Source organism: Apium graveolens, chromosome 4 (assembly GCF_009905375.1).
Source record: "Apium graveolens cultivar Ventura chromosome 4, ASM990537v1, whole genome shotgun sequence".
Lineage (NCBI taxonomy): Eukaryota > Viridiplantae > Streptophyta > Magnoliopsida > Apiales > Apiaceae > Apium > Apium graveolens.
This window is the reverse complement of record NC_133650.1, coordinates 96,490,209-96,501,971: the sequence shown is the minus strand read 5'-3', so window position 1 is coordinate 96,501,971 and position 11,763 is coordinate 96,490,209. Positions and strand designations below refer to the sequence as shown.

General features: G+C 32.7%; 1 long non-coding RNA gene across 1 annotated transcript; it reads right to left on the bottom strand.

The window, feature by feature from the left end:
• Positions 1-7,732: 7,732 nt before the first annotated feature.
• On the bottom strand, positions 7,733-10,181 carry LOC141717108 (uncharacterized). The gene is made up of 4 exons (XR_012573528.1): positions 9,734-10,181; positions 8,725-8,759; positions 8,410-8,477; positions 7,733-7,844 (listed from the first exon to the last, which is right to left on the bottom strand). It is a non-coding gene; the product is annotated as an uncharacterized LOC141717108 (long non-coding RNA).
• Between the last annotated feature and the right edge of the window lie 1,582 nt (positions 10,182-11,763).

Genomic DNA, 11,763 nt, shown 5'->3' with positions numbered 1-11,763 from the left:
TATTCCTTACAAGTATAAATGGAATGCCATAAACTACCACAATGAAAACAAGGATTTTGTGGCTTAAACCTAACAGACTGACTCTTAACTCCTGATCTAGAAGGTAAAGAGTTTATATCTTTATTCTTCCTACAAAAAGAAGCAAGATGGTTAGTGTTTCCATAGTTATAACATTTCTTTCTAGGAGCATTAGGAACATGCATATAATTATTGCTTTTGTTCACACCTTCCTTTCCATTCCTATTTTTCCTAGATTCCTTTACCTTGTTGACATTTCTAATCTCTTTCAGCTAATGCTTAAGCTACTTCTTTGTCATTAAGCCTATGTTGACTTCAGCTGGTTTATCCTGTTTTAATTTGTCAGAAGTTGACTTATCCTTAACTTCTTTGGCATGGTCATTGCTGGTTGATCAGCAACTACAACAGAGAGCTTGGTAGGCTTATGTGGTCCTTCAATAATTCTGTCAAGGTATTCTGGATCTGTAGCTTCCAGAAACATAGCCATCTTCACTTTCCATATGGAATACTCAGAAGGTCTCAGTATAGGAACCCCAATAGTCTCATATCGACTGTGGGTTTGAGTCTTTTGAGTTTCTTCAGTTTTGGTGGGCTTGGTTGGAGTTTGTGCTTCTTCAGACATGATTGTTTGGATCTTTACTGTATGTGTGTTAACAGAAAAGCTCTGATACCAATTGTTAGGTCACACAATACTGTAGAAGGGGGTTGAATACAGTGTTACTATAATCAAATCAATTTTGAACACAAGTAACAGTAAACAGATATATTCAATATGATAAACTCTGTTACAATGGAACTATTCTCTCTCAGTGATGAACAAATATCACTAAGAGCTGCTAGGTTACAATGTATAATCTTCTCGATAATGATAACACATGTAGTGTAAACCCTAAGTCTGTGTTTATATAGTACACAGTTACAAGATAACTTCTAATTGATATGGAATATAATTCTGTCTCCTAAAATATATCAATCAGATATCTTCTACAAGTCTTCCAGTCTTCTAACTCTTTCCATGCATATCTTCTTTTATTTTAAGTCTCGATCTTCTACTATAAATCAGCTTCCTTCCTTATATGAAAGTCTTCCTGCACTAAAGTTCTGATATGACCTTAAGTTCTGATATTAAGTTCTGACTTCCAGTAAGTCCTGATTTCAATAAGTCTTGACATGACCTGTTTTTTAAGATCTGAAAACTAAACATGAATCATATTATACATGACATCTCAAATATATCTAACAAATCAACCACGGGTTGAGGTTTTAAATAAGATTCGAAAATGTTTTTAAGTACACATGGTTTGTGTGATTTGTCCCCATCAACCCCGGGTTGAGGTTTTCAAATAAGATTCTAAATTTTTTTAAGTACATATGGTTTGTGTGATTTTTCCCCAAGATGGGGTTTTTAATAAAATGAGAAAATTTTCTAAGTACACATTGTTTGAGTGATTTGTCCCCAGGATGAGGTTTTAAATAAGATTCGAAAATTCTCTAAGTACACATGGTTTGTCTGAGTTATCCCCGGGATGAGATGTTTAATAAAATAAGAAAAATTTCTAAGTACACATGGTTTGTGTTAAATCGACCCCAGGTTGATATTTTAAATAAGATTTAAACAATTTCTAAGTATAAATGGTTTGTGTGATTTGTTCCCGAGATGGGATTTTTAATAAAATGAGAAAATTTTCGAAGTACACATGGTTTGTATGATTTTCCCCTAGGATGGGGTTTTTAACAAAATGACATTTTTTTTAAATACACATGGTTTGTGTGACTTGTCACCGGGATGGGGTTTTAATAAAATGAGAAAATTTTCTAAGTACACATAGTTTATGTGATTTATCCACAAGATGGGGTTTTTAATAAGATTCAAAAAAATTCTAAATATACATGGTTTGTATGATTTGTCCCCGGGATGGGGTTTTTGATAAGATGAGAAAATTTTCCAAATACACATGGATTGTGTTTAATATGCATAATAAAGCAGACATGTATTTAAATGTAAATAATACCAAATTTGCTTGGTTAGCGAGAAAGAGATTGCAAGAATTTATTCTAAGTCAAGCTGAGTTAAAGATAGAGCATTTCATTGCAATAAATTTCGAGAATAGTTACATTCTGGATTAAAGTTTGTTATAGCCTTGGATTTTTTATTTAGACCAATAGAAACATAATACAGTTTTGAAGTTTTTATTTAATAAAGAGATGAGTCCTGGATATGCACCTTTCGTTTACTGGTAGAATTTCCTTAGCCGAGCCCCGTGCCAGGTTTTTGGGACTGTTGTGTCATTTAGATAAATGATCTTGTACATTCATGGACGTAGAACTTCTTTGATTTTATATGGTCTTTTCCACTTAGGCTGTAGCTTGCCTTGGTTTGTTGGGTCTGACACTTCTGTGTCCCGGAGAACCAATCTCCAACTTCATATTCTCTTATTTTAGCTTTCTTCCCAAAGTAGAGTTTGGTTTTCCTTTTGTATTTTTTCATTTTTTGGACAGTCCGGTCTCAGACTTTATCCAGGAGTTTAAGGTTCACCTTGAGGCCTTCTACATTGGAAACTTCATCAAAATGAATAACTCTAAGATATGGGGATCCGGTTTCCACTGGTAGCCTGGCCTCCAAAACGTAGGCCAGTTTAAAGGGAGTTTGCCCGGTGCCTGTCCTCGGGGAAGTTATGTATCACCAAAAGACTTTTGGGAGTTCATCTGGCCAAGTCTTTTTGCATTCTTCTAGTCTTTTTTTAAGTCCCCGGAGGATTGTTCTCTTTGTTACTTCCACTTTTCCGTTTCCTTGGGAGTGGGCTACTGAAGATATTTTGTGTTTCATTCCAAGTTCTTTGAGATATGCTTCAAAATATGAGCCTATGAATAAGGGCTCATTATCTGACAATAACACCATTGGGATCCCAAATCTCATCACGATGGCGTCCATAAACTTGATACAGTATTGTTGATTGATTGTTCGCATTTCCTTGGCTTTCACCCATTTCATCATATAATCAATCACAACAAGTAGTATCAGAGGTCTCCTTTAGCCCAGGGAAAGGACCTATGATGTCAATTCCCCATACGACAAAAGAGATCGGGGAGAGGACTGCGGAGGGAAGACTCGGGCTTTATTTTGGTACGTTACTGAAGACTCGACATTGTTTACACTTTTTCACGTATTCAACAACATCGGCGTGGATGGCGGGAAAATAGTATACCAAAGCTTTTTCAACTAGGTGAACTCCGCAGATACCCTCATGTACCTCCCGGAGACAATAGTCTGCTTCATCCAGATCTACATATTTGAGAATTGGAGCAGAGATAGTGCATCTATAAAGCTGATAATCTTCGAGAAAGAAGTGCCCAACCTTGTGCTTTAAATATCTATCTTTGTTCTTGTCCTCCGAGAGTGTTATATGTTTCAAGTAGGTAATGAAGGGGGTTATCCTGTACTCCGGGCTATAGATACACACGTTTTCACTTCTTTTGGTGCTTGGAGCCCGAAGTTATTCAAAATACACTGAGGAGCTTAGATCTGAAAAATTCTGAACCAACTTGACAATTCGTCGGCCTTAGCATTTTCCTCTCTATTGAATTGAAGAATAGTTGAATCCAAGATGGTTTCCAGGAATTTTCTTACCATGGCTTGGTATTGTGCTAGTTTCTGGTCTTTGGTAATATATTATCTGTTTGTCTGTTTGACCACAATCTGGGAATTGCTATGTATGATTAAGCTTTTCACCACAAGTGATTTCGCAGTCTGGGTCCGGAAAGAAGGGCTTCATACTCAGCTTGGTTATTAGTGGCCTTGAAGGGGAAGGTGATAGCTTGCTGAATTATAAACCCTTCAGGGCTAGTAAAGATGAGAATGACTCTGGATCTTTCAACCATTGCTGAACCATCGATATATAGTATCCACGAGTTCTTGTTGAGAGGGTCATCTTCGACTACTATCGTAGTCATGGAGCTTGAAGGGATTCGGGAAAAGTGCATTTCCATCACGAACTCTACCAGTGCTTTAGCTTTTATTATTGTCTGGGGGTAAAAATGTAATGTTGAGTTAACTGAGCTCGATTGCCCAGTTGACTAGCCTCCCAGATGCGTCGGGTTTATGAATGATCTTTCTTAGAGGCTCATCTGTGACTACTTTGATTTCTCGGCCTCAGAAGTATTACCTTAGTTTCCTGCTTATGTGTACAAGAGCCAAGGCAAACTTTTCCAAGTTTGGGTACCGAGTTTCTGCGTCTTTCAGAACTCGGCTCAAGTAGTATACCAAAATTTGTGTCCCCTTTTGTTAGGTCCGAAAGGTACATATAGAGGGGGGGGGGTGAATGTATATTTTTCGTTTTTTAAAATTAATTGTAGCGGAAAATAAAACTCCAAAATGAAATAAATAAACACAAGGAGATTCACGGAATAATTCTTGTTATTAAATAATTAAACCGTAATGGGTTACTTACAACTCCGTATATAAATGATTTGAAGCAATAAATATAGAGAGAACCAAAAATAATAACTATCAATCTAGAATTATATCTATCACTCTAAGAATTTAAAGCTCTTATCAAATGATATTAAATACAATCAAAGAAGCTTTAAATAATGAGTATTTGACATGACATTAACATTAGTATTTGTTAAATAAATACAATCATTTGATAGAGCCATGCAATCATATTAAATACATTTGTTACAATCATTTGATACAATCATAATAAATACAATCATTTGATACAATCATTAGTTATATAAATACAATCAAATAAGCTTTAAATAATGATATTAACATCAGTATTTGTTAAAAAATCTGATGCATTTGTTCATATTATACATTCATTTCTGAGATTATATTAACTAAAATGTCGCCTTTTATTGCATAAATAAAATTAAAAACTGGAATATATAAGCATCATAACATTCACAAAATAAACCAACTAATTTTCATCCAACAAACTCATCTATCATCATTAATCTGCAAAATACCTGGAAAGAAAAAGTTAATAATATTTTGAATTTTTTTATCAATTGATATACTTTGTGCAGATTGGTTATTTTGCTTCATCTTCATTGTTGGATCAGCAACATAAACAAACTTTAGAATGTCATGTCTGCCTTTATGTATTCTAGCCACCAAAAATAAAAACATAGATGGTCGTTGTGCTCGCTTTGCTGATGTGACATTAGTGCATATAAGGACAACATTAATCATGAACAATGCCTCTTTGTTTATATTCTAACCCTAGACTCTCATCAACTAGTTCCATCAGCTTTTCTTTATTTTTAAGATCATTATTCTGTGAAAAAGAAAATGGAAGTCTAGTGAAAACTTCATCATAAGCTGCATAATATCTTTTGGGATACAAAGTTAAATAAAAAGGAAAGAAATGTGTAATGTCTATTTATCGTCTCCTTAACAATCACACCCTGCATTCTAGTTCACACACAACTGTGTATATGAACAGGCTCTTCCGAATATGGTGACAAGTAGAGGCAACACAGTACAAGGTAAATCTAGTAATTGAGCTGAATGCAAAAGTCAATACAAGAATAAAAAGTAAACCTTATAAATAACCCTTTAAACCAAGATCCTGTAAGAAAAAAAAATCATGAAGCACGAAATATTATAGATAATAACATGGTTTCTTTACAAGAGATAATTAGCACTAACCGAAAGTCTAGACTGTAGTTGGAATATCTTAGTTTTAAACAAATATTTAATCTGGATCTCACGGATTTACTTACCATGAGAATGCCGCCACATGAGTCGCTATTGTAAACTCCACCTGTGTATGACATGAAGCAATGGATCACCTCAAATTCCATGCTAACTGGTCAAACAATTCCTATTGCATCTTCAAATCCAATTAAGAATATGGTAAGAAATAACTCGGTAACCTATTCGTACGAAAAATGCTGCAAAATGTCAAGCGGAGTACTAGATAATCAAAAGTCAAACCTGACTACAAGAAAAAATGTCCGTAAAAAATGCATGTTTTAGAAGAATAAACTGTTATCGAATCATGCCATATACCCTTAGAAAGATCTCAAACTCTAGAATCTGACGTAAAAAATGGTTCATTAATAGGATTTTTCTATAAAAAGTTATAGCGATTTGAATGCAGGGTTGTCTAGCTTATATACATAAAATCAGCTTTGAACTTTTAGGATTCTAAGCAATCAAAATGCAATATTATGAATTAAAAGGACATGAAATCTTGTTCATAACCTTACTTGCAAGTTTATAAAATATGCAAATGTGAGAGGTGAATAAAATGAACGTCTAAATTTGCTCTAAAAATCACCCATTCTCTCCTTCTCAAGAACATACCATAGAACAGACCGTCATAAAGAAAAAATATATTTAATTAATCAACTAAAATCTCAATCATAAGACAACAGAAAATAAGCATAAGGAATTCCAACTACTGTTAACCTGGTAAATCTTTCTAGAAGTGATATTGTTATCACGATTCAATTTGATGTCTAGAAATTGCTCATAAATCATGACTTAATTTATGATAAGAATATAACAACTCTCCTTGAGCTCTATTAACTTGGTCCTTCTTTGCAACTTTTGAAGCATGAATAATAAAACTCTTTTTTCCTCCGGTTATATTGATGAGTGCCAGGATTTCTCCTGCATTATAAAAGACAAATTCAAAGAAATGGAGCATAACATTTAGTATAAAGCATTAAAATTAATAATACCAAATTTTCGCATTCAAACATAAAATTTCAGGTAATGTACAATTTAACACACTATTTTAGTACTTTTTTTATACAATTCGTTTGTCAACTTCATTTAGTGCACAGAGTGTTATTCGGTAGTATAATCAAGAGCGACACATGCTTATCTCACATATATTAAACAATTACATCTAATCAAAATATACCCCAAACATACAAATGAAACATAGGCTCCAAATCCTCTACATCTTCTTTGTGTCTAACAACGGTACGAAGAAAAGTAAATATAGTTGTAGTGATCCACATGAAAGAAGTGACACAGAAGAAATGAGTGCGACATCCCTGAGCATAACAAAAGAACCCTTAAGACGGATCCATGTCATAACCAAAAAGTAGATTATCAGATAACACTACACCATAAAATGCCTATTGTAACATTAAAAAAATGTTGCAATAGGGGGTAAATATGTTGCTCTTGCCTCATTTATAAGCTAAGGTAACATTTTATTAAAGATAGGTTTTTCAATGTTGCCTTAGGGGTCTAAGGTAACATCTCTAGTACCTAAGGGAACATCATATTTTGTGTTACTATAGCTTGCTAATGCAACTAAAAGAGAGATCAGTTGTAACTTAATTTTTATGTTACCTTAGAGTTTTAAAATGTTTTTACAAAATGGAACCCACGGTAGGACACACTAGCTGATGTGGCAAGTGTGGGCCCACAGTGCTGAGTTGTCTTGATGACATGGGAAGTGGGCCCATAAAACCTAATGTAACACTTTGAAAAGCTGTTGTAACATTATAACCAGCCTAATGAAACATTTTAAACATACTATGGTAATAGCTTAGGAGGCTACTGTAACACTTTAGCAAAAAAAATTGAAATGCTTATTCTGTAAACTAGTTCATAACTGCAAAATAATACATCCAACCCAAACATTAAATATCCAAATCTACAACCAAATTAAACGTCCAAACTAACTATAAACTAGTTCACATTCTTTACTTAACAATAACCAAAGATTATAAATTTTAAATAGTACTACTAGAAGCTAATGCTTGAATTTGCTTCACTTTCTCCTCAACTCCACCATCCGGGCCTTTCCCTTTTTATACACGTAAAGCTTTCTCTTGTAAGCTTTCTTTGTTCCCTGAAATATGAACTAAGTTATTTGCAAGCAAGAAATCGAAATAGCAAAAAACAGTAAACATAACTAATTAAACCAACTAATTTACCAAGTACAACCATCTCAAGTTTACAACCTCAAAAATAACAGTAAACACAACTAATTAAACCAACTAATTTACAAGCATAATTACACAAGACTTATATATAGACTGTGTGATCATGTGTACTGAAAATAGTTATCAATTACAAACATAATCTGCAAATTTTAGAATTTCGTCAAAGAACATTCATATAATTTTGGTAAAGTTTGACCAGGAGGTTGATTATTAAGCTTAAAATAAATATGTGATGCTTGATTTCTTGTACAGTCAAATTATGTCAGCAGAATGACTAAGCTCCAGCTTATTAATCTTATAGTAACAAACCAAATTTACAATGTCAGCAAATAGTAGGTATATGCAGTTATTATATATTCTGGTCAGGGAGTATACAACTAACAAAAATTAATATACAATTATACACCAACCTGGTCAGGTAATGTACAAAAACTATAAGAGCAAGCAATAAATTTAAAAATTGTCTTGTACCTGTGGTACAGAGTTCCTCTAAATGCAATCAATATTGCATTTAGATCCTTCGGTACCCTAACAAATGCCTTCACAAAATAAATAAAAAATGTAAGGTTCCAGTATTAACCTGCATTAAAGGTGTGAACTTGGTCTACATGACCATCATATATGATTAAACATGGAATAACACAAATGAAAATGTATGATTACAAAAAGGAGTTACGACAGTCAGAAATTATAAGGGTGAACTAAGTACTGAAAGACTTCATTTAAAATATTTTGTCTTAGTTTCATATATAATGGTTTACCAATAGCACAACACTAAGAAATTACCCTTCTAAGATGAAGTCCCCTGCCTGCAGAAATGTCTGGATTGCAAAAAAAGCAAAAAAAAAACCTTAATCAGTTTTTGTACTTACAAAGGTTTAAAATGTGAAATATAGTCATCAGATTCCAGATATAGATATTATGTATTTAGCATACTTTTAACATTTTGATTTCAAAAGAAAATGACAATGATAACTAATTTTTATTTACGTCATTAAAGCCAATCATAAAACTTTAGTTTCATTACGCTATTCAAACAAGTATTATAAAAAGTGTTCTTAATTACATATCTCATGTATGTCTAAGGACTTTAACATGCTAGTTTATACCTACAAGAAGTAGCTGCTTAGAAATAGATCTATAACTGGCGTGAGTTTAAAGGTAAAACTAATACCCTTAAGTACAAGAATTCCTTTTGATAGTGTTTGGGAAGTAACATGTCTTACAAAATTGATTCTTTTGAGCTCAAATTGATAATGGGGGCCAAAGGTCACCTCCACCGCAACCATGATTCACCTTTCCAAGAGGTAGTTGTTAGTGATATTGATAGTTGTTAATGATAACTATAAATGCTCTCTGTGAAGGTAATTCACCATATAAACTATACAAGGACCATGATACAATGAAAGATAAGTATAATCTAGGAACAACTATACAATGAAAGACAAGGATAAAAGTCATTTACGCATCAGCCACAACCTTTTGAATATAAAGCTAGCAATGCCAATGATACTTTAGAGAGAACAAGAATATAGTAGAAAATACTAGATAACAATAAACAAACACCTTATTTTGTTCTTATGTATATTATATATAAATGAAAGTAACAATAATTAATTGAATAAGTGAATCCCAAAATGAACTACCTTTTACAATAGAAATTAGTAACAGTCTTCACTTTGGAGTCATCTCCAAAATTGTATTATACGAACATCAACCTCCCAAACTGATTTAAGCTATTCAAACAGGGGAATTGAACAATAATTTAATTTGACTTGAGAGATTTTCAACTTACCACAAGAATAAGCCATAATTCCAAAACCCATCGCAGCTCCAACTGAACCGAATCGAAACTCCGAACAGAAGATGAAAATCCAAAACCCAAACTAAAAATAATTAGTTCAAGATTAAAAATGGAATCCAAATTGAATCAGAAAGAGACATGAATTAGTTGAAAATTAAGTGAAGAAATTAAGTCAATTGAAATAAAAACAAAAAAACCCTAAATTGAGGAACTCTAAAAAAACCCCTAAATTGAAGAACCATAAGCATAGCCTCCGACTAAAGCCCTAATTAGAGGAACAAAATTTACTGGAGAGGGGCGAGAGATATGTAGTGGATGAGATTGAGAGTGAGAGTGAGCTATCTAAGATACTAAGATGGGGAGAAAGATAGAGAGATGTAGAGGCTGAGAGAGAGCGGCATAAGAGGGGGTGAGAGAGAGTAAATTCTAGGAGAGAGAGTGTGGGGTTTAAAGATAGTAAAAATTGAGAGAGGGAAAATGTTAAATGAGAGCGCCTAAGTTGAAAATTGGTTGCCCGCTCTTAGTTATGGCAATATATTTTTACTTCTAGAAGATGTATTGATTTAAAAAATAAATTTTATGAGTACAAATCTTAACTATTTTATTAGAAACTTAATTATTTACTTTTAAATTTTTTTTTTAATTCATAAATTCGTGTATCTATATTTTAATATTTTTCATTTTAAAAATTTTTATATCGGTGCTCATACTAAAATAAGAGGGATTTTTTTTTATTTTTTATTAATTTTACATATTTCAGTTTAAATTATTTTAAAATTTATTATTTTGAGAATTTTCAACTTTAAATTTTGTAAATTTTATTACGTATAAAATTCATATATCATCATGTATCATATTTACTCAATTTATATATCACCTTAAATTCCTGTAAAATTAATATTGAAGCTCAAAATTTTATTATATTAATATTTTAATACTCAAAGCTAACAATTTTACATGTATGGTACAAGTTGTAACACTTTATAGCTAATGCAACATCACGTTTTTGGCTAAGGTAACACAAAAAATATAATGTTAAACTAGGCCATGAGTAGTATAGCTAACATAACATATTAGGGTAACATTTCTCCAGAATGGGTTGCAATAGGTCATTTATGGTGTAGTGTAATTACAGTCATAAACGTAAGCCAATATACAAATTAAATCATATAACATACAAACACATAAGCATAAACAAATAACATAACTGTAGTTTCAATCCAACTTTAAGAAAATTATTTTTAAAAGATTTAAATCCACAACTGTATGTAAAAAAGGTCATGTATACAATAAATTGAAAATAATTAGTAACTTCCAAAATATTGAATTTCATGAAAGCACCATACAAAGTGCATATAAGTAAATTAGGATTTCAATTTGAAAAAATCCCCAATTTACAAAATTAGGATTTTGATTTATAAAACCCTAATTTACAAAGTTTGTTTCGATTAAAACTTCATACAGAAAATCGATTCAAGCCTACCAATTCGACTTTCTACTAAGATAAGTTTGTCAAGCTTATCTTTTTACCAACCAAGCGGATATGAGATTAGCGGAGATGGATAGGGGAGGTGAGATGTGTAGAGTTGAGCACAAAGATATGGTGAGATGTGTGGAGGTGGGTGAGCAGAGAGTCGACAGAGATAGTACAGAAGTTAGTGGAGAGAGAGGTGAGACTAGAGTTTAATTTTAGTTTTTAAGTTATTTTTCTGAATGAGGGAAAAAAAGGGAAGCAAAATAGGCGGGGAGAATTTTGGGAATGATGGGGGAAATTTTTACAAGAATTTTTGGGATGAAGAGGGAAAATTTTGACAAGGGGAAATATATTAAAGTGAGCCCGCGATGAATTTTTTTTAGGTAATTTTAGACAACGGTTGTAAAATAATTAATGTCTTGAAATAACAAAGACATCATATTCACGCGGGGTGATGTTATTACATCTTTTAACATCAGTGGCAATGGTAACCGATGTTCAATGTATGATATTTATTGTACTTTTTCTTGTAGTGTCAAATGCCATG